The sequence below is a fragment of the Peromyscus maniculatus genome, chromosome 10, assembly GCF_049852395.1.
Source record: "Peromyscus maniculatus bairdii isolate BWxNUB_F1_BW_parent chromosome 10, HU_Pman_BW_mat_3.1, whole genome shotgun sequence".
In the NCBI taxonomy this organism is placed as follows: Eukaryota; Metazoa; Chordata; class Mammalia; order Rodentia; family Cricetidae; genus Peromyscus; species Peromyscus maniculatus.
The window spans coordinates 61,710,009-61,731,514 of record NC_134861.1 but is presented as its reverse complement, the minus strand read 5'-3'; the positions used below and the strand labels follow the sequence as shown (position 1 = coordinate 61,731,514).

The 21,506-nt window shown below is 45.8% G+C and overlaps 1 protein-coding gene across 10 annotated transcripts in view; it reads left to right on the top strand.

Moving 5' to 3' along the window:
• Rbm47 (RNA binding motif protein 47) overlaps positions 1–21,506 on the top strand; it is a 135,213-nt gene that overhangs the window by 6,904 nt on the left and 106,803 nt on the right. The window lies entirely within an intron of this gene.

Sequence of the window (21,506 nt, the reverse complement as noted above, 5' to 3'; positions counted from 1 at the left end):
GAGACAGCCTCACTCCGTAGCCGGGACTGGCCTTAAGATCACTGCCGAGCTCCTGTGGCAGCCTTGGAGTATTGGAATTACAGCTATTATATATTATATATTATGTGCTACTATACCTGGCTTCCCGGCCCCCTCTCTTACAGTGTGAATGTCCCTAGCAGGCTGCCGTAGACACTACTTTGGATGAGTTCAAGATACAATTAAAGAACTGTTGGCAAAAGGCACAAGTCCACCCACCATGTTTGCTCATGATAGGAGCTTAGATTGTATAAAAATGACTTGTGGGTGTGTTTAAATGTAGGTGATTTATGTGTATCAAACAGTACAAGATGAGTATGCAGGTAGGTGAGAAGGGGCAAAAGCACAGCCCAGAGGTGGTGGCCCAGGCCTTTCACCCCAGCACTAGGAGGGCAGACGGATCTCTTGAGTTCAAGGCCAACCTGGTCTACAAATCGAGTTCCAGGACAGCCTGGGCTATGCACAGGGAACCCCTCTGTGTGTGTGTGTGTGTGTGTGTGTGTGTGTGTGTGTGTGTGTTTCTGTATGTGAATGTGTGTGTGTGTGTATGTGTGCGCGTGCACACACATATGGAGGTCTGAGTTTGATGTCAGATGTTTTATTCCAACACGTCTCCACCTTATGTTTTGAGCCAGGGTCTCTCACTGAACCTGGAGCTTGCTGATTCAGCTAGACTAGTCGACCAGCCAGCTCCAGGGTCCTTCCTGTGTCCCTGGCTCCAGTGTGTGTGCTGCTGTCTCTGCCTTGTTTGTTTGTTTGTTTGTTTGTTTGAGACAGGGTTTCTCTGTGTAGTTTTGGTGCCTGTCCTGGAACTCACTTTGTAGCCCAGGCTGGCCTCAAACTCACAGAGATCCGCCTGGCTCTGTCTCCCGAGTGCTGGGATTCAAGGCGTGCGCCACCACCGCCCGGCGATCCCTGGGTTTTTATGTGGACACCAGGGACCCACACTCAGGCCTTCATGGTTGCTCTGCACCAACTGAGCCATTTCCTCACCCTCTGGCTCAGTCATTTAAAAAAGCCTTCCACAGGTCAAAAGAAAAAATACTGCCCGGCATGATTGTGCAGGGCTGTAAATCTCAGCATTCAGGGTGCAGAGGCGCAAGGGGTTGCCATAAATCGGAAGCCAATCTGCTTTATATAGTTAGTCTGGGGCCAGCCAGGGCGATATAGCAAGACCCTGTCTCCAACAAAATACTGCACGCCCCCCCCCCCAAAAAAAAACCCCAACAACCTTAAGTTATGAAATGGAATTTTAAGAGTTTTGAGAGAGAGGCTTGCAACCTTGGCCAGCCTGAACTTGCTATGGATGTCAGACTGGACTGGAAGAAGCAGGGATCCACCTGTCGAGGGCCGGGGTTACAGGTGTGTGCCACTACAGCAGGCAAGTTTTGTGTTTTTTTTTTTTTTTTTTTTTTTTTTTTTTTTAATAAATATCACTTCCCTCAGGTCAGCTGGATTCCTGCTAAAATAATATTTCTTTTTGTTGTTCTTTATTTTCCAAAATAATGACATGGTTCTCCGGACAGCAAGCCCTTGCCAAGAGTAGGCCCATCTCCTCAAGACAAAGTTGTCTTTGTGTAACCACAGCTAGAAGGATTTGGTGATACAGGAAACTCAATGGGGCCCTGCCACTGTATTGACAGAGGATGCCAGGCCTAATGTCGTCTCTTTGTTTTATGTCTTACTAGCCAAGATTTGCAAGATATTTCTCTACATAAATAATCCTACTGCTTTCGACTTGCCCAGGGAAGAAGTCCTTGCTTGTTGATTTACCTTGGGGTTATCTAGATGACAAACGGCCATTAGGCCTTGAGCTGAAGATCCACTTGCTTCAGCCTCGTGAGGAGCTGAGAGCATAGGCCTGTAGCACACAGCTTTTGGATTTTCATCTCACTGCCCTGTTCTGAGAAAGACCTTTCTTCTGTGGTCTCTTCTGGTTGGGTCCATGATTCTCTTCCTGATATCACAGGCAGCACTCACTGAGAAACCATTGCCATGTATGCACACCCTGTTGTTGCGTGACTGAATTTCCTGGGGAGATGCAACACACATGTCTACACACCCTACATGGGGAGCCTGTAGTCGGAAGGTTTCTCCTGTTTCACCTGGCCTGTGGTCCCACAGCCACTTAGAAAATAATTACTCGGAGGCTCATGGTAATTACCAATTGTATGGCCTATGGCAGATCTCTTGCTAGCTAGCTCTTATATCTTAAATTAAACCATTTCTATTAATCTATGTTTTGCCACGTATTCCATGGCTTACCTGTGCTGGCATGTTGTTCCCTGGGCGGCAGGCTGGCATCTCTCTCTCTCCTTTCTCTTCCTGTCTATCTGTTTGGATTTCTGCCTGCCTCTAAGCTGCCTCGCCATAGGCCGATGCAGCTTTATTTATCAACCAATCAGAGCAACACATATTCACAGCGTACAGAAATACATCCCACATCAGGAACCCACAACAGACCAAAGTACAGAAACCACCAAAGTCCAACTTGGTAAACCAGTGAATTTCTTTGGGGTCACTTACAGGAGCATAAACGACTCAAAGACCATCACCAAAGCCCGCCCCTGCGTGGGTGACAACTCACAAAGCTGGGAACCCGGAGGACACCGCCCAGCCTGTAGGCAGCTCAGCAGTCTTTGCAACTCCGCTCCCTTCAGCCTGAGGGGGACTCTCAGCCTTTATTGCTTATTCTGGCAGGGAGGGGCCCGGTGAATCTGGTCAGTTTCAGGGACTTCCTGAAGCTATTTTGAGTTGTTTAAGTAGCTTCATGTTTCAAACTCAGAGGAAATTGTCACACAACACATTTTCCCCTTTATTTTTTAGGATTGTAGTTGTGCTACGTATGAAGACAACATTGCTTAGAAATCACCAAGGGGCAGAGAAATGGCACTGGTTATCTGTTAGTGTACTAGTGAAAATAAACTCCATGGCGAATATGAATTAGAAGTTGTGTGTATGAAACTGTAATACTTCAAACTTGTACAGTTTGTATTGAGCCTTATTGCCTAGTATTTAACTAGCCATAATCATTATATGGGATTTGGCATGTCACATCACAGTTTATGTTTTTTGCTTTTTTTTTTTTTTTGAGACAATGTGTCACTATATAGCCTTGGCTGGCCTGAAACTCACTATATAGATCAGGTTGGTCTTGAACTCACAGATACCTGCCTGCTTTTTTCCCTCCAAGTTCTGGGGTTAAGGCATAGACCACCATTTACTTTTATATATGCTATTTTCCCTGGAACATAAATTTACATCTGAGTAATATTCACATCCCTCAGGTACTGTGAGTAGCCTGATACAGAAAGCAGGTTCTGTCTCCAAATATATTATCATTTAAAATAACATTTTTGCATTTCAGATATGTGTTATATGTAAATATATATACTTATTCAGTAAGGATGTATATAAGTAAGAGGATGCTGAGTAAGTGTGTGTGTGTGTGTCATCCTCTATTTTCTTCCAAAAGCAATTTACCAAAATTTGTCAAAGATGAGCTGGGGTGATGCCGTAGTGGACGGAGGCAGGGAGGAGCCAGAACCAAGGTCGTCTTGTAGCAGCTACACCTCTGAAACCATGGTATGATGGGGTGTGGTGGGGACTGCCATGGAGCTCAGGTGCCCGTCACCCTACTCTGAAGTAGCATTCTTTAAAATGTTGAACTTGCTGAGTTTTTTTTTGTTTTGTCAGTGCTCGGTGCCTGGCAACCAACCCTCCACACATTCAGTACCGCCCGCCAACACACACACACTCTTCAGCCATACTTGTTAATGCCCAGTTAAGAAAAGGAGACAGAGATGTTTCCCCATCATTAGGAAATGCTTCTTAGATAATTATTAGGAGAAAGGTAGATTTTCTCCAAGTTAAGTTGACAAAAGGAAAAATCCCAAAGAGGAAGGTCACTATCCGGTGACTGTCCCAGCCCGGGAGCCTTGGTGCTAGTGTGGCTTTTCCAGTGGCTAGAGGTGTGACTGTCAGCAGAGGAGAGATGAGGAAGGAGATCATCGCCAGTGATGTGGGCAGAGCAAAGAGAAACCAGCGGGAACCAGCTCTGCCCACCTCCTGGAAGCAGTAGTTCTGCCCAGGGACCTTCTTTGCTTTTTACCTCTTAGTGTGGGTTCCAGAATCTACCTGGAGGTATACGGAGATTTTCCATGAGTAACAGAAACCCCCGGCTCAGCTGGTGTTAATGAGCCTGTAGGAAATGAGCCAGTTGGAACCTTCCTAACGCCTGGGCCCTGACATAAAGTGGCGGGACCCATGTCGTCACGCATCCCACACTCTTTCCACTTGGAATCTAATCAGTGAGCTCCTCCCCTGCCTCCTCCATGGCCCTCTCCCTTCTCTGTTTACACCTTGGTCCATCAATCACACCTCAGCCTACTGAGTGCTGGGACTACAAGTATGTGCCACCAAGTCCATTTTTATATGGTTTTTAGGGATCGAGCTCAGGGCTTTCTGCATGCATGCTAGGCAAGCTCGACCACAGAGCTACAGGTCGTGTTGCTTAGGCTTGCCCCAAATTCCCGGCTTCCGGCAATTCCTCTGCCCGAGTGTCCTAAGTTGCTGGTGCCGTAGGTGCGTATGACCTTACCTGGCCACACACCCCCCTGTTTAAAATAGCAGTTTTGTCTTTCATGCTGGTTCTCTCCTCTCTCCTCTTCCCCCTGTCCTCCCCCTGATTCCACTTAAAAATGTTGGTTTTAATTATGTATGGATGTCTAGGTATCTGTGCGGATGACTGTGCACATGAATGCAAGTGCCTTTAGGGTCTGGAGGTATTGCATCCCCAAGAGCAGAAGCAGTGGTGAGCTGCCTGACGTGGGTGCTGGGGACCAAACTTGGGCCTTTCGCAAGAGCAGTGTGCATTCTTAACCATAGAGCCATCTCTCCAGCATCAGTTTATCACTTTTTTTTTCTCTCGTTTCGAGACAGGATTTCTCTGTGTAGCTTTCCGCCTTTCCTGGAACTCACTCTGTAGCCCAGGCTGGTCTCGAACTCATAGAGATCCGCCTGCCTCTGCCTCCCGAGTGCTGGGATTAAAGGCATGTGCCACCACTGATTATTTATCACTTTTTAAGCATGCTGTATGACTGTGTGGCTTATAGTCTGTCTGTCTGTCTGTCTGTCTGTCTCTCTCCCTCCCTGACTGGAATACCTACTTCATTTATTCATGTATCCCAAGCACCTTAGGGGTGGCCTCTGCCACAGAGTAGGTGATCCGTAAGTCCTCATCGAATGAATGAGTAAAACAGTCAGGCTTTTATATAGCACAAGGCGTGACCCCAAATGGATTATACCTTGTTCCTAAGAATCAAAACACAGCCATGGGTACATCTTCTCAATGAACGTGTTTTTTCTCCTGGACCTCTCTTGGGCTGCCTTACTTTCTGTGGTTTCTTTATTTTCTATATCCACCAGCCCTTGATAGGAGCCGGATGACTAAAGAACGTCCTAGGCAGAGCTGGGATGTCACAATCCCGTCAGCACTTCCCCATTTCCAAATCAAAGCCGCCTCTTTGGCAGTCTCCCTGGGATTTCCATTTAAATCTCGAAGTCCTCCGTTCTTGTGAATGGCATGTCCCACAGTTAATTGCACTTAACTAACTCTTGTTACTATATTGTTTATTATCACTTTTTTCTATTGTTTAAGTTTAATGACTGATCTTCTGAAAGCAACTGTTGACAATGTTCTTCATTCTCTCTTTTGGACTCTGAGGTGTTGCCAAGTGCCAACTGCTGCTAATGGATTTTCTCCGTTATACAGTTTTTGTTTTGCTTTGTTTTTTGTATGGTGCTGGAGGTTAAAACCGTGTTCGCCAGGCATGTGCTCTACCACAGCTAACCTCCCTCCCCCTGCAGCCCTTTAGGTAGGTGTTTTGCCTTGACCTGGCATGCAACAGAAATGCTGGTATCTTTAATATTGACGGAGAACTTCTGCATGAGACCTTGGGCTAGCCTTTTACTGATGAGTGGCAAACATCTTTCTGGTCTGTCATAACCATCATAACCGTTTGTTAGCTCTGCTCTTCCTCCCTTTATGCAATTACTCTGGTCACTTTCTCTGCTCTTTTTTTTTTTTTTTTTTGAGACAGGGTTTCTCTGTGTAGCCCAGGCTGGCCTCGAGCTCACAGAGATCCGCCTGCCTCTGCCTCCCGAGTGCTGGGATTAAAGGCGTGCACCACCATGCCCGGTTCATGTCTCTGCTTTTTGGGGGTCCAGCCCCGTTTGTTCTCCCTTCCTTGTTTGCACTGGAAAGGGCTTCCCCGGTGGCTGGTCGAAGCCTGGCCTGTGGTTGGTAGCTAATTCCTGTGGTCACCAGCTAATATTTATAGTTTTGTCACTGTCACTGTTTTGAGATGGGGCTTCGCTATGTCACCCAACCTGACAATCCTCTTGCCTCAGCTCTTCAGTGCTGGGAGTGTGGACATCAATCTTCATACCTAGCTTATATTTTCAGTTTTTTTTTTTCTGCCAGTTATTTTATTTCTTATCATGTATATTGAATGGGATAATAGAAGTAAAGAGCATATAAATGTGAAATTAGATTTTTCTGTAATAGAATACTGTGCAAAGACTGTCTTACAAAACAAACACAAAGCTAAAATACCATGTCAAGGGAACCTGTAGTAATGGGTTGCAACGAGCAAAATAAGTACCACACTAGTTTAAATTAGATACAGTCTTGGGTAGAGAGAACCTCAGCTTTGTCTGGGCCCCATGTAGCCCAGGCTAACCTTGAACTCCTGATCCTCTTGCTTCTGCTTCCCAAATTCTGGGATTACTGGCATGCACCACTACAGTCTACTCTGGATCCGACACTTGCCGTTTGGAGCCGTGCGTCCGACTGTAGTCACCAGGTTGTGCAGCGGTACGTGAAAATCGTCTGTTTGGAAAAGGCTGTTTTTCATGGTGGAGATGGTGACTAAGCGTTCTGAAGGAATCAACCAGTCCCTGAAAATAGACAGGGAACTCGTAGCTGGGATGGTCAGAAAAGGATGTTCCGGCTGGGCCTGGGGCGTCACATCTGTAATACCAGCACTTGGGAGACTGAGGCAGGAGGATTGTGAGTTTGAGGGAGCCTTGTCTCAAAACTAAGAACAAAAAATGATAAGAAGTGCTGGAGAGATGCCTCGGCCAGCAGCAGTTCAGAGTACTTGGTGCTCTTCTAGAGGACCCAAGTTTAGTTTCCAGCACCCAACATCAGGCATTCACAACTGTCTGTAAGTTCAGCTCCAGGAGATCCAGTGCTTGTGTACACACACACACACACAATTAAAAGTAATAAAAATAAATCTTAAAACACAAAAGGATGGCAGGTAGCACGTTTGCTGGTGTGCTCACTTAGGGAGCACAAAGCTCAGTGTTAAATCCCAGCACTTTGTAAAGTACGAGTGTTGGCTCACACCTGTAGTGAGGTGGAACAGGAAGACCAGAAGTTCAAGGTGGTCCTTGGCTACAGAATGAGTTCTAGGCCAGCCTGGGATATATGAGATAATCATATGCATCTATTAGACATTTAATATTTATATTATATACTTAAGGTGCTGATTAGTTTTAGATGCCAGGTTATCTAAAAATATGGTCTTATTGAGGAACTTTCTACATCAGTTTCACCTGTGGGCATGTCTGTGAGGAATTCTCTTGTTCGCTAACTGCTGTGGAAAGAACCAGTCCATCATGAGCTATGCTATTCTTACGCAGAAGCCCTGAACAGTGCATCCTGAGAACTAGCGAACAGAAAGCAAGGATGCATGCATTTGTTTCTTGCTGCTCTTTCCTGTAGGTGTGATGTGACCTGCTTCTGATTCCTGCCTTGATGTCCCCTCAGTGTAGACTCACCAGGAATTGCAAATCAAAAATCCTTTTCTCCCCTGAACTGCTTGTTGTCAGTGTTTTTTATCACTGCAACAGAAACTATTAAACTTAATACATAATTTATAATATTATAACCTGTTTACTTATATGTCAAATATTCTATTTTCCATATGTAGTTAATACTGAATATTATTTCAGTATATGCATTATTTTTTATTGTTTAGTATATATTTACTTAATTTATTGTATTAAATAACATCTAAAAAACAGAGAAAGCCCTGTCTCAGGAAAAAACAACAACAGGGAGGCAGAGGCAGGCGGATCTCTGTGAGTTGGAGGCCAGCCTGGTCTACAGAGTGAGATCCAGGACAGACACCAAAACTACACAGAGAAACCCTGTCTTGAAAAAAACAAACAACAACAACAACAAAAACAGAGAAGGCTAAGTATGAGTAGTTACATAAGCAAAAACCATCTATCTAACTTTACAAAAGACACAAGAAGATATTGTGGGATGGAGTAGTGAGTTCCCTTGTTGGTTACAAATAACCAAAGGCATGCAGATTTACACTGTAAATACTGATATCATACAGGAGATACATTTGGGACATGCAAACACAGGTGTTGCCTTTTTCTTTACTAACTTTATTAAAGGTGTGCACACACGTGCATGTGCTGGGGTAAAAACTGAGACCAGTCCAACATGCTGAGTTATGAAAGGCTGGCGTGTGGCTCTGACAAAAGCAGGTTTTGTTGTTGTCCTTAAAAGTCCAGGCTGGCCTTGAACTCACGACATGGCTGAAACTGACTTTGAGCTCCTGATTCACCTACCTCGTTCTCAGATCACAGGTACACACTACCATGCCAGACAGCAGTTATTCTAAGAGAGAGAGAGAGAGAAAAAAAAAAAAAAACCTACTTATGTTTCCAAATCTATTGGGATAAAGATTTTAAAATGTTCCCAGCCATGAGAGCTGGGTGGGAGTGGGAGAGAGGTTAGGGATAGATGTGGTTTTGCAATCAGGGCTACAGAAGCCCTGGGTAGTTACGCCACGTTCTGTCTATGCCAGTACCGGCCTGTGTAGCGATTGGGTTTATTATTGCTTAATTGGGTCAAGTGGTGTGGGTTTTCCTTTTGCCCAAGATGGGTCAGTTTCCAAAGGGATGGATAGTGCCTGGGGTTTTCACCGGAGTTACTGCAAGTCTGTTCTTAACAGTTTGGGGTCAGAGAGGTGGGCTGGTGCGCACCGCCAGCAACCACCTGCGAAAGTGAGGAGGCTGCATCTGCATACCTGTGGAACCGTGGTTGGTGGAGGTTAAGGAGACAGGCTGGCTCGATGATGCAGGTATCACTCTAATGCCAAAACTTGATCAAGAATCTGAGGCAGAAAGAAACAAGCTTGACGCCACCTTGGGCTGCATAGTGAAGAAAGTTAAGAACAAATAGCAATGTCTACCATTTATTAAGTACCGACCGTATACCAGGTATTACCTAACTTGATTAACAAAATGACCCCTAAAGAGTTGCTTACAACTCTTTATGCCGTGTGTGTCAGGCGTTGGAACGAAGCACGGATGTGTTGAGTAACTTGCCCACTGTAAATGCTGGCTGGAACTCAGGCCACGTGTAAGGCCTTCTAAACCGGGTCAGGTCTGGGAAAACTTGATCCTGGGAGCCAGACCAGGTCTGCTCAGCTACACCTGCTAATCACACCGCGCTAAAACTTTCCTACCAAAGCCTTCTTGTTCTCCTGGTTCAAACACGCGTTGTTCGTGTGTCTCCGAGGGGAAGGTCAGGAGAGGAGAGGGTGGAGAGAGGCTTGGGAACTGCTGGCTTAGCTGGCTAGTTCTACATCTCACAAAAGTCTTTCAGAGATGGTTCCTGATGCTTGAATCCTGTGTGAGACCATGGCATTGCTGGTGTATGAAATGGTGTAACGCCAGTCACTGCTTATCCACGGGATGTTTTGCCTTTCAGAGGACCTTTGACAAAGTCTAGAGGCAGTTTGGTTGCCATGCTCTTAGGGCAAGGAGGACTGAGGGTTCCTCCTCAGTTAGAGCTGGTAGAGGTTGGGCATGCTGCTAGATATCAATACCACAGTGTACCCGGGAGCCACTCCCAGCAAGGAATTCTCCTGCTCTTTCAGTAGCGCCGAGAGTGAGAGCCTTCCAGGTGAGCCTTCACTGGGGCCACTGCTGAACACGGGCTCCCGGAAGTGTCCTCCACCTTTTAAAAATGTTTTTTAATGGGAGGAGGGGATTGGAGTTTTTTTAAATTTTATGTGTGTGCACATGAGTGTAAGTGCCTGTGGGGGCCAGAAGAGGGCGTCAGATTCCCTGGAGCTGGAATTAGAGGAATCTGTGAGCAGATCAAACCCGTGTAAGAACAGTATGTGCTGTTGACTACTGAGCCACCTCTCCAGCCTGTTTTATGTTTATTTATTTTATGTTGCTGAGGATAAGCCCAGAGCATCACACGCTACCCCTGCCCTAAGCCCCACCTTGGTTTTTCCCTCCTCCCCCTCCATTCCTCCCTTTTCTTTCTTCCATCAAAATCCTTCTAATTCACCGTGTAACTCAATCTGGCCTTGAGCTTTTCTGCCTCCTGCCCAACAGCTTCGTTTTGCATTTACCAAAATGTCTTATCTTTTTTGTTTTTGTTTTATTTTTCAAGACACAATTTCTCTGTGTAACCCTGGCTGTCCTGTAGACCAGGCTGGCCTTGAACTCAGAGATCCACCCGACTTTGCCATCTGGGTGCTGGGACTAATGTCGTATGCCACCACGACTGAATTTTTTTTTCTTTTTTTATAAATTCTGAACGGAGCTAAGCTTCAAGAAAGTGTTAGTGTCTTTTCAGACTTAAAGACACTTGGAGCTTAATGGTTTTATTTAGTAAGGTAGAATGAAGTTGTCCTACCAATGCTGATGATGACGTCATGTAAAGTGAATAATATTTGTGGAGCACTGTGGACTCCGGGGGAGAAGAGCTCCAGCAGAGGAATGGATGCCCAGATGTAGCTACATTGTCAATATCTTTATGAAAACAGCAAACATTCGAGGATAGCTAGAAACAAGCTCTGTGGATCAAGCAGGTAATTTTCCTTTGAAGAAACATTTTTGGTCAATATTTGATGTCCTGTAGATTTGGAACAGAGAGATAAATACATTTGTTCTTGGCTGTTTACCTAATTTCCATAAAAAAATTAATCACAGCTAACCCCATCATATTCCCAGCCCTTGAAAAGTGGAGGCAGGAGGATTGAGGCAAATTTGAAACAAGTCTGCTCGACTCATGAAGTTCTGCACTAGGGACTGTAGTGAGACCCTCTCTCTCGAAAACCAAAATGGGACTAGAAAAATGGCTGAATGGGTAAAGGCCATTGTCACCACACCTAAATGGAACCCACATAGAAGAAGGAGAGAACTGACTTCCCCAAGTTGTCCTTTGGCCATGGCACAGATGGACACACACACAACAAATAAGTGTAACAAAGCAACAGCAATTTAATTATAGTCCAAGATGGAACATCCAAAGCCTGGGATTTGGGCATCATGGGGGAATGAATGCGGTTTCCTCTGCAAATTACCATGGATTCAGCTTTTCCTTCCTGTGATGGAAATGGAATACAGTTCTGTGAGCTCTTACTTTGCTCTGTGAATAAAATACCTTGTGTATGTTGAAGGGGCTACATATGTATGTATCCATTTGGGTGTTTGCATGTGTGATTATTAAATTCAATCTCTTGTCTTTTGGTCTTTCCGAGTGGAGTGCTACCTTAGTTTTTGAGGCAGGGTCTCTCTTTGAACCTAGAACTAACAGATTTGGTTAGTCTGGTTGGTCAATGAGCTCCAGGGATCTGCCATCTCTGCTCCCACCAGCATTGGGGTTACAGATGTTTGCCGTGTCCCAGTGCTGGGGATTCTAACTCAGGGCTTCATGCTTGTGTGGCGGGTACTAACAGACTGAGCCATTTCCCCAGTACCTCTTTAGACTGAATAGATGGGGAAACTGTGTACTGAAGTTCTGAGAAATCCTCTCAGGACTCTGTGTTGTGCCAAGTCAGTTAAGGCCAGAGCAGTTTTACAGGTTCCTTATTGGATCAGATTAAAGAACTGCTTATCCTGGTGTGTGCCTCCAGCAGGGTTTAAAGTATATATGGATACTGTCATTCATTGAGGTTTTAGCTATGCAGTGTTTTTTTTTTTTTGTTGTTGTTGTTGTTGTTGTTTTTTGGGACAGGGTTTCTCTGTGTAGCCCTGGCTGTTCTGGAACTCGGATCTCTAGACCAGAGATCTGCCTGCCTCTGCCTCCAGAGTGCTGGGATCAAAGGCATGCATCATCACACCTGGCTTTAGCTATGCACATTTAATGTTTGATATAGATTCCAGATTCCTTGTTCCCTCCCCATACCAAATATTACAGGGGTGAGTTCATTTAGATTCCCTGGGGACTTCGTGGTCAAGCAATCCTTACTTTTCTTTCCTGGAAAACTGACTTTCATACTTTACAGGTGGCTACTTAAACTTCACTCTGACTCTTGATTTTTTTTTTCCTACTACCCAGTGTTGAACCTAGAACCTCACCCTGCTGGTCAAATGCTCTGTTGCTGAGCTACATCCCCCAGTGTTGACTTTCTATACTTTTTACACTTGACTCTTAATTCCACCTCACGTTTCATCTCTCAGTTCTAGAGACACCCAAGTCTTGTGTGGAACATTTGCGCTCACACCTTAGTATTTGAGTTGCTTCTTCTCTCATATGTCTTGTTGAAGAAATCTACGTTTATACCTATGCACTGCATCTGGGATCTCTAAGTGTCTTTGGTCTGTTGGTTTGTGTGCCTGCTTTTGTTGTTGTTTGAAACAGGGTCTCAGTGCGTAGCCCCTGGCTAGCCTGGAACTTGGCTATGTAGACCAGGCTTACCTCACACTCACAGAGATCCTCCTGCCTTTTCTTCCTGAATGTTGGAATAAAGATGTGGGCCACCACAGACAGCATTAATATCTTTCATAAAATATGACACTTTGTCCCAGTTAATAGAGGATGCTCTGTGGTTTTGCTCAGGTCTTGGATACTGACTTCAAGTCAACAAAACTCTTCTGCAAAATTCAGTGTTGTATTCTTCCTTCCTTCCTTCCTTCCTTCCTTCCTTCCTTCCTTCCTTCCTTCCTTCCTCCCTCCCTCCCTCCTTTCCCTCCCTCCCTTCTTCCCTTCCTTTCTTCCTTCCTTCCTCCCTCCCTCCCTCCCTTCCTTCCTTCTTTTCTCCCTTCTTCCTTTTCTCTTTTTGGTAGTAATTACTCCTGACATTTATTTATTGGGTTGATACAGGTTCTTTATCAGGCATCAGAGATACAAAATGTGTACAGGATGCTCTGGGTGGTCAAGGCACTGAGACTAGGTGAGATACGCACCTAGAAGTGCTTTTGTGCCTTCTCTTCTGGGGTCCTCATCCCTTTGTCTGCTGACTTCTATTGTGTGACTACATTTACCTCCTGGAATAAGAGAAGACCCCTCCTTTAATGTTGCTGCATCCTACTACAGAGAGATTGAATAGTACGGAATATTCTAGATGCTATGATAGGACTCAGTAGCACAGGTTTCACCTGAGGAGACATGGCAGGGGAGAAAAATGTCTGGAGGAGCCTAATTAAGATAAGGTGTTTAGTATTCTCGACGCTTCCAGAGCCTTTGTTCCGGGCCTGGTTCTGTTGAAAGCACTTTGCAAAGATGGTCTCATTTAGTCTGTTGGAGAGCGTTATGAAGTTCATCTAGGTATTATCTTTATTTACAGATGGAGAAGACAGACAGGAGAAGTTAAGTAAGTTGCCCTGAGTTACAGAGCTAGGAAAGGCAGAGTTAGGATTCCAATGTAGACAATTAATTGTGCACCAGAATTGAGATGATTCTTGAGTGAGTCTTGAAATCGGTTCAGAGATGTGTTTCATAGAGCAACAAGCCCGAAAACACAGGGAGAAACTTGATTATAAAGATCTCATCATCTGGAAAAGACATTTTATAGATAGCAAAGACAAGACAGGGTTTCTCTGTGTAACAGCCCTGGCTGTCCTGGATCTCTATCTGTAGACCAGGCTGCCCTTGAACTCACAGAGATCCGCCTGCCTCTGCCTTCCAAGTGCTGGGATCAAAGGCGTGCACCCCCCGCCTGGCTGCCAACTTCCTTAAAAACCATATTTATTTTTTGTTGAAACAGGGTCCCCTGCAGCCCATGTTAGCCTTGCTCTGTAGCTGAGGGTGACTTTGAACTCCTGATCCTCCTGGGTCCACATTGTAAATGCTGGGATTGTAGGCATGTATATTAGCTTGTGTTCCATTCTGCTCTTCTCACAAAGCTTTCTTTGAACGCTATTATAATTCTGTGTGCTGCTGTTCCCCAACATCATCTCACCTACTCCTCGCTTAGCCCTGTGGAAAAAACCAGAAGAAACTCGGTCATCCATAGATGGAGGGAAGTCTTACAGCTCACTCACTCAATGGGATTCTTACATGATGGGAATGCACCGTTCTTCGTACAGAGTTGCGCACTAACATGCTCGGCGAAAGAAACCAAGACAATAGAGTAGATGCGAGAAAGCTTTGTAAAGATGCAAACCAGATAAGGCGAATCTCCAGTGTCACGATCAGTGAAGATCTTACATCTTAGTGCTCATAAGATGTGAGTAGAACAAAGCCACAGAGATCTAAAGTTTCCACGAGGTGGTTATTACATTTACAGCTGACACACGGCAGATAAGAAATCATATCATAATACATAATACATATATATATAATACAGTGAGATCCCTTTCACAGGATCTCACCATAGCCCAGGCTGGTCTCTTAACTTCCGATTCTCCTGCTCCCACCTCTCTCCCCAACCCTGGGTTTATTAGGAGGCACCATGATGCCTGGTTGATTGGGAGTTCGTTTCTGCCATGTGTCAGCTGTAAATGTAGTAACCACATCATGGAAACATTAGGTCACTGTGGCTTTATTATATTCCATCTTTAGATGAAGGCTCTTTTTTTTTTTTTGGAGGGGGGTATTGTTTTTTACTTAGTTCATTTTTTATTTTCTCTGTGTGTGCCATTTGTGTGGATCCTCAAGGACAGATTCCGATCCAGAGTTGTCGGCAGTTGTGAACTGCCTAATGTGGGTGATAGCAACTATCCTGGGTCCTCTGGAGCAGCGGTAGGTGCTCATAACCACTGAGCCATCTCTTCAGTCCCATGTTTGGATTTTTGAGACAGAGGCTTGTGTTAGTCAGAGTCCTATTGCTGTGAAGAGACACCATGACCACAGCAACTCCTAGGAAAGAAAGCATTTCATAGAGCTGGCATATAGTTCAGGTTAGGTCCACTATCATCACGGTGGGGAGCATGGTGGCCTGAGGGCAGACACGGCCCTGGAGAGGTAGCTGACAGCTCGGCATCTGGATCCACAGTCAGTAGAAGAGAGAGACACTGGGCTTGACTGGGGCTTTTGACACCTCAAACACCCCCCTCCCCCCATGACACACTTTCTAATCCTTCTCAAGTCATGCCATTCCCTGACAAGCATTCAAATATATGAGCCTATGGGGGCCATTCTTATTCAAACCACCACAGGGCTTATGTAGCCCAGGCTGGCCCTGAACTTCCTATATAGCTAAAGATGACCTTCAACTCGTGATCCTGCCACCTCAACCCAAGTGCTGGGTCGCAGAAGTGCGCCACCAAGTTTGGCTATGAGGGCTCATTTTTTTAAAATCCCCCCCCTTCCTTTTCCTCCTATCAGTCCTTTCCATGAAACTCCCTTGCTCCCTTTCAAAACCATGGCCTCTTTGTTTCTTTTTAAATATTTATTTATTATGTATACAGTGTTCTGCCTGCATGTGTGGTGAGCCACCATGTGGTTGCTGGGAATTGAACTCAGGACCTCTGGAAGAACAGTCAGTGCTCTTAACCATTGAGCCATCTCTCCAGCCCCAGCTTCTTTTCTTAAATTGTTATTATTAATGTGCATGTGAGTGTGTGTGTGTGTATGCTGAATTTGTAAATACAACCTGCTCAGTCCGTTTCCTGTTACTTGTATGTGTATATGTTTTCGGGGCTGATTACTTGGTACTGGAGAACTCGTTGGAGCGTTCACCCCTCAGGAAGACCATTTCTCCCACTCTCAGCGGGCATGTCGTTCTTTGTTTAGGGGTGGGGCCCCATGAGATGAGCATGTCCTTTGGAGTTACACTTTCTCACGTCTTGTTTAAGCAGCCACATTGTTGAGACATCACGGGTAAAGCTTCCCTGTCATGTCCAGGAGACATAATCTCACAGCAGATTTCCTGTTGCTCGGCTTCTTACAATCTTTCTGTGTCCGGGGTCCCCCCCCCCCCCCGCCCCGTCCCGTTTCCCCCCCCCCTCCCTTCGGCAATGTTCCCCAAGCCTTAGGTACAGGAGTGGTGGTGTAGGTGTGCACTGGGGCTGGGCTGGGCCCACAATCATTTTGATTGGTTGCAGTTTTCGGTAGTGGTTTCCGCCTGTTGCCAAGAGAAGTTTCTTTGGTGAGGGTTGAGAGCTGCACCTACATGTGAGTGTGTGCATACGTGTTTAGAATGCAGCGAGGAATCATGCTGGTTTAGTGACGTGACAGACAGCCGTAGGTTTGCTAAGATCCGTGATCTCTGTAGCCCCAGGTGGTTGCTAGGTTTCTCATACCTGAATTACTTCCTGTTGAGTTCTCAAGTCCCGTCCGTGAGCTGTTGGTTACCACCAAAACATGAGCGCCGCTACTGCACCCCTAGGGTTATCGTGCCGCGCCGGTTGTCGTGATACACAGGCCTTGCAGCCGGGTAGGATGGTTGGCGGCTTCCTTCCCTCGGGACCATAGTCCCCTAGTGCCTGAAGGTGCTGCGGAGCTAGCTGGGGGCTCGTTCTTATCCCCGCTCTCTCTCTAGAGGAGGGAACTAAAGCCGACTGAGCGGTCTTTTCTCCAGTTCAGGGAATACGATAAATTGAATGAAAACCATTTTCTCTAAGTCTTGTTCTTTGGGTGGCCACTCAGGGTGGCATCAGGGGGGCAGCTGCACTTGGGTTATTGGTCCCGGGGACTGAGAATGGAAGAAAGAGGTGGAGAGAGATGTACAGAACCTCAGAGGGAGCTTTGTAACTACTACTCCCACCGCCAATGTGCATGCAAGGGAAGCCTTCTTAGCATATGAGTTCAACCTTTCCTTTTCTTCCCTCCCTCCCTCCTTCCCTCCCTCCCTCCCTTCCTTTCTTCCTTTTTTTCTTAGATAGTTAAGGGTCTTATGTACAAATTAGGTGACCAAATTGAGTTAACAACAAGAGAATGCCGTGCCTTGAGTAAGATGTGGCGGAAGGGCTATGGGTTGATGCCAGCTTTGGGTAAACCCCAGCTTTCCCGAATGGCTCTGGAGTCAGAGGGCACGTTTTTCAGTTGGACGGGACCACAGGGGATTTCTGATTTGACATTCTATCCTGGGCAGACAAGCCTCTCCAGCATCAGAGATACTCAGATCTGGTACCGGTGTGCACAGCTCCCCGACACTACACTTCTAGAAATTTTATTTTATAGAAATGCAAATCGACTCAGAGAAATTAAACAGCTCTGCCCTAAAACAAGCATCCATTTAGACCCAAACAGACCCGGTTTCGGGGGCATTGCATTTCTTTACTTATAAACAGGATCTCACTACGTAGCTCTCGCTGGCCTGAAACTCACTACGTAGACAAGGATCTGCCTCTGTCTCCCAAGTGCTGGGATTAAAGGCTTGTTCCCCTCTCCCCTTTTAAAAAATAGGGGCTTGCTTTGTAGTCTAGCCTGGCCTTGAACTCATGATCTTTCTCTCCAGGTTCCCAAACGTTGGGATTGTAGACCTGCCACCACCATGCCTGGCTAGAATTTTCTTCCATGTAACTTTGATCTGTGGAACCTAGTTCTGTCCTCAAGAATAATATCACAGAAGATCTCTTTTGGGGATGAAAGCCACCCTTCCAGGAAGGTGAAGGGGTGTAATGGTTTAGTTTCCAGAATAACTCTGGGGCTCCAGTGATCCCCGGTGTCACCAAACCACCTATTAGGTAGGACGGACAGTCACTGCCTGTTATCTCTTGATGTGGCCTCTCCACAACATCGTCCCGGCATGGTAGATGAACGTTAGAAAATCTTTTCTTTCTCTTCTTTTCTTTTCGAGCTGGTCGTGTAGGCATGCCCCTTTAATTCCATTGCTTAGGAGGTAGTGGGTGGCAGATCTCTGTGAGTTCCAGGCCAGCCTGATCTTACGTAGTGAGTTCTAATACATCCAGGGCTAAAGAAACCCTGCCTCAAAAACAAAAACAAAAAACTGGGAAAAGGAGAGAAAGAAAAGAAGAAAGTAGATCAGTGTCACTTCCAGGTCACAGCAGTCACAGTCCACCTGGGTTCACCAGCAGGTCCACGGGGGCTCCACGGGAGAAACACAGATTTCGCCACTAAGAATCAGACTAAACATGTCTTTTCTAATCCCACTTTCCTGGGTCGTGGTTAGTAAATATCTATTTTTTTGTCTGAAAGTCCTCTTAGTGAACTATTTTGGGGCGTTTGGACTTTAGAGATTTCTTTTTAAACCATCTCTTTAGTTATACATCACAATTTTTATCAATCAACGTGAATTATTTGCAGAAGGATAATGCCTCCACTCTCCAAGGACAGGTTCCCACCCGCCAGGACTAGAGTATCCTGACTTAGGCAAGCGCTCCACCACTGAGCACACATGCCCAGGCTTTTAAAAGCTGGTTTGAGACAGGGTCTGGATAAGTTGTGCTGGCTGTCCTTAAACTCACTGGGTGGGGTTGGGGGTTTAGCTCAGTGGTAGAGCGCTTGCCTAGCAAGCTCAAGGCCCTGGGTTTGATCCTCAGCTTAAAAAAAAAAAAAAAAAAAAAAACCTCACTGGATGACCTCTTACCTCAGCCCCCAAGTAGCCACATAGCTGGGATTATAGGTGTGCATCACCATAGCAGACCTTATCCTAATGCCCTCTAGCTAAAGCAGATCAGGGGAGAGGAAAGTGGGGCGTGGCAGCATATGCCCTTGACTCCAGCATTCCAGAGACTGAGGCAGGAGGATCTCTGTGAGTCTTGGTTTACCTAGTGAACCCCAGATCATCCAGGCTACACAGCAAGGAGAGAATGATTGGATGCCATGAAATACAGAATGCAAATACCTGAATCAATGATATTTTTTAATTTATTCATCATTGCAAAGCATTTGCGATACTTTAATCTTTCCTCCTTTTTTTAAATTTAAAGATCTTATTGGTTACAATTATTTGTTTAGTGTGTGTGCGCATGCTCACACCACAGCCTGTGTGTGTGGAGGTCACAACTTTCAGGAACTGGCTCTCTTCTTGCCCTGTGGGGATCTCTGTGATTGAACTTGGGTCATCAGGCTTCAGCAGCAACCATTTCTACCCGCGGGGCCATCTTGCTGCTTTCTTGTCTCTCGGAGACAGGATCTCACCACAGGGCCCTGGCTAACTTGGAACTCACCACGTAGAAGAGCATAGCCTTGAATGTGTACCTCTCCCTCCCTGGTGCTGGGATTTCGGGCTTGAGTCACCACACCCGGCCTGGGTGCTTGGACGTAGCATTTTCAAGTATGATCTTGGTCAGTAATACATCTCCAGTGGGCTTTCTTCCTCCTTAGAAACAGCCGAGAGTCCGTGGCAAGCCTCTAGCCACGCCAGCTGAAGGAGTTAATTTGTTTCTAATCTTTTGATCCTGGTCACACTGCTCTGCTATGCGATAAGACACTAAAGAATTTTCGGGAAATGTTGGGGACTCCGTGTCACTCTCTGCCTGAAAATCCATTGTGTGGTGTTCAGCTGGGCTTTGGTATGGACGCCGGCCCCACAGCGCTGTTCTAGAAAACAGCTAGCTGTGTGTGCTGAGGGACAAGAGACATCCTTGGACAGGAGATGGGAATCTATCTTGCTGGGTGCCTTGCTCCTTACTGCTGGAGATAACTGAGGAAAAATTTTCGTGACGATATGCTGATTCACAGTCTGAACTGAGAGCTTTTCCTGAGCAGGCATGGTTGCGTGGTTTATTTGATTTTTTTTTTTTTTTATGAAGTCATTTTTACAAAAAAAAAATTTCTAGACTTGGTTTGCTTATTTTAGCTATCTTTAAGAACCAAGATTTTAATATTTACATTTTTTGTTTATGATTTAAAAAGTATTTTTATTTGTGTTTGTGTGTGTGTGTGTGTGTGTGTGTGTGTATTATGTCTGTGAATGCAATCCAAAGAGGTTGCCAGGTCCCTTGGAGTCAGGTTAGTTCTGAGCTGCCTGATGTGGATGTTGGGAACTGGACTCAGGTCCTCTGGAAGAGGGATGTGTGGTCTAAACCACTGGGCTATCTCTTCAGCCTGATTTTTTGCTTTCTAAGGCGGGATTTTGCCGTTTAGCCAAGGCTAGCCACAGCAATCTCTAACTTCAGCTGCTTTAGTATTAAGATTATAGGCATGTATCACCACCATTCCCAACTTTCAGTATTTTGACTTAATTGTATTGCTCTTTTGAACTATTTTGGACTTGACTGTTACTGGGACTAGAACTCCAAACCTCTCAGTCTCCAACTAGCATGAGAAGTGAAGCACTGGAGAGATCATCGAAGCCCCTAGTGATCTTCTCTGTAGTGGCCACTCCCCTACCGTGATGACTGTGTCCCCACACTTGTCTTATTGCTTGAACTACATGTTACTTGCGCCCACCTGCAACTCGTACACCTCTGTATTCTCTTTTTCTTTTTCTTTTCTTTTAATTTTTGTGATTCTGGGGATTGAACCTAGGACCACAAATAGGCTAGGTGAGCTCTAGAACTACAGCCACAGCCCTACCTTTTGTTATTGTTGTTTCCAGACAGGGTTTCTCTGTGTAGCTTTGGGACTTGTCCTGGAACTCTCTCTGTAGCCCAGGCTGGCCTTGAACTCACAGAGATCCGCCTGGCTCTGCCTCCCTAATGCTGGGATTAAAGGCGTGGGCCACCACCACCTGGCTACAGCCCTACTTTTTACTTTTTATTTTGAGGCAGAGTCTCACGAAGTTTCCCAGTTGGCCTTGAACTCACTCTGTAGCCCAGGTTAGCCTTGAACTTGCACCCCCAATCTTAGTCTCTGGAGGAACCAGAATTACAGGCCTGTACAACCATTCTTAATAGTTGGAAAAGTAGATCAAAAGAACAATCCTTTGTGACTTAAAAAATCATGTGAAATTCACATTTCGGTGTCCAGAAGTAATTTTTCTCTCATAGGGAACCCAAGTCCTACATACCCAGCGGATCTGAGTAGTTCTGATAGAAACTGCAGGGTTCACACTCACAAAAGCCTGAACTGTGACCGACCTCTTGCTGGCACGTGGGCACGTATAGCAAGAGTGTAATCAGGTTAGGGGATGAGTGCTGTGCAGCCTGGGCCAGGAGGAGGCCGCCAAAGGGAACAAAGGCTTTATTTTCAAAAACCAGGAATTCTCCCGTCCTTTTCTTCCATCTCAGGAGATGAGGGCTCACTGACTGATGTCCCTTCCTGGCCTCGGTCCCCGGAGCATCACCTCTTACCGCTGTACCCCACTTTCTCTTGCTCTCTGTCTCCTCCCCCCCACCCCCACCCCACCCCCACACCTACCCCC